Genomic DNA, 2,239 nt, shown 5'->3' on the forward strand with positions numbered 1-2,239 from the left:
ATTTATCATATTGCCCGGCACATAATTGGTGTTTATTGAATTTTGCTATTTTAATCAAAATAATTAGTTTTATTAGAGTCAGACTCAAATCACGTTCTTTTGCTTTCTTCTTGATGTCATATATCTGAGTAGGTTCCTTGTGTCTTCATAACATTGAGATCATTATAATTATTTCCTTTTCTCTCCATTCATTCAACTACAGACTTTATTAAATAAATGATTTTTGAGCTCTTTCTATACACCAGATGCTGAGGCAACGAGCGTACAAAGATACACTCAACTTTGTGGCAGACAAAGACACAAAAACACCATAATACTATAATATTTTAATTTAGTAATGGAAACATGCCTGGATGCACCTAATCTAACAATATTTGAGCCTTTATCATACGTATTACATTGTGCAATGTACTCTGGGGAATGTAGCTGATAGATGGCAGCAACTATCAGGTGCCCTTTTTCTTTTTTCTTTGAGAAAAGAAAATTGGAGTAGAAAGTCCGTTAGGTTCATAGAAAAGTAGCTTGTATTAGACTTACCACTTATCCAAAAACAATAATAAAAAATGTAAACAATGTAAAAGCAATTATTTTAAGGGACTGGAGAGCAACCAAAGTCAGAATCATGGCAAGAAATTAAGCAGACTATGTGTAAAGGGTTGAATAATGTCCCCTAAAACTACCCAGAATGTCAGAATATGACCTTATTTGAAAATATTGTATCACTACATTAATCACCATGAAGATCTTCATACTGTTCTTTTATAGTCACACACATTTCTCTCCACCCTATCCCCTTATTTTTTTTTTTCACATCTTTATTGGAGTATAATTGCTTTACAATGGTGTGTTAGTTTCTGCTTTATAACAAAGTGAATCAGCTATATATATACATATATCCCTTTATCTCCTCCCTCTTGTGTCTCCCTCCCATCCTCCCTATCCCACCCCACTAGGTGGTCACAAGGCACCGAGTTGATCTCCCTGTGCTATGTGGCTGCTTCCCACTAGCTATCTATTTTACATTTGTAGTATATATATGTCCATGCCACTCTCTCACTTCATCCCAGCTTACCCTTCCCCCTCCCCGTGTCCTCAAGTCCATTCTCTACATCTGGGTCTCTATTCCTGTCCTGCCCCCTAGGTTCTTCAGAACGTTTTTTTTTTTTTTTTTAGATTCCATATATATGTGTTAGCATATGGTATTTGTTTTTCTCTTTCTGACTTACTTCACTCTGTGTGACACACTCTATGTCCAACCAACTCACTACAAATAACTCACTTTCGTTTCTTTTTATGGCTGAGTAATATTCCATGGTGTATATGTGCCACATCTTCTTTATCCATTCATCTGTTGATGGACATTTAGGTTGCTTCCATGTTCTGGCTCTTGTAAATAGAGCTGCAATGAACATTGTGGTACATGACTCTTTTTTTTTTTTTTTTCTTTAAAGAGCTCAGCTTTTTATTGAACTTGCTACTAAAGAGGTTTAGTCAAAAAGACCAAAGCCCATGTCATCATCAGACTCTTCAGATTCTTCTTTCTTTGCTTCCACTTTCTTCTCCTCAGCTGGGGCAGCAGTGGTGGAGGGGGCAGGACCTCCTGCTGGTGCAGCACCAGCTGCTGATGAGGCTCCTGATGAGGCTTCCGATGTTGACATTGGCCAAAGCCTTTGCAAACAAGCCTGGCCAGAAAGGTTCAACATTTACACCGGCTGCTGTAATAAGGGCATTGATCTTATCCTCCGTGACCGTCACCTCATCGTCGTGCAGGATGAGGGCCGAGTAGATGCAAGCGAGCTCCGAGACGGAGGCCATGGTGCGGGCGAGTGCTAGGCAGGGTCTGCCGGGCGCGGTGCTAGTCGCCGGATGAAGTGAGGGTCTCACCCCAACGCGGCCTTAGCTTCCTCGGAAGGACCGAGCACCTTAGCGGAAACTGAGGAAAAGGCACATGACTCTTTTTGAATTACGGTTTTCTTAGGGTATATGCCCAGTAGTGGGATTGCTGGGTCATATGGTAGTTCTATTTTTAGTTTTTTAAGGAACCTCCATACTGTTCTCCATAGAGGCTGTATCAATTTACATTCCCACCAACAGCGCAAGAGGGTTCCCTTTTCTCCACACCCTCTCCAGCACTTATTGTTTGTAGATTTTTTGATGATGGCCATTCTGACTGGTGTGAGGTGATACCTCATTGGAGTTTTGATTTGCATTTCTCTAATGATTAGTGTTCTTGAGCATC

General features: G+C 40.4%; 1 pseudogene; it reads right to left on the reverse strand.

Annotated features, from left to right (window-relative positions):
* Positions 1–1,448: 1,448 nt before the first annotated feature.
* LOC118895712 lies at positions 1,449–1,941 on the reverse strand (annotated as a pseudogene).
* Positions 1,942–2,239: the final 298 nt, after the last annotated feature.

The sequence above is a fragment of the Balaenoptera musculus genome, chromosome 5, assembly GCF_009873245.2.
Source record: "Balaenoptera musculus isolate JJ_BM4_2016_0621 chromosome 5, mBalMus1.pri.v3, whole genome shotgun sequence".
NCBI lineage: Eukaryota > Metazoa > Chordata > Mammalia > Artiodactyla > Balaenopteridae > Balaenoptera > Balaenoptera musculus.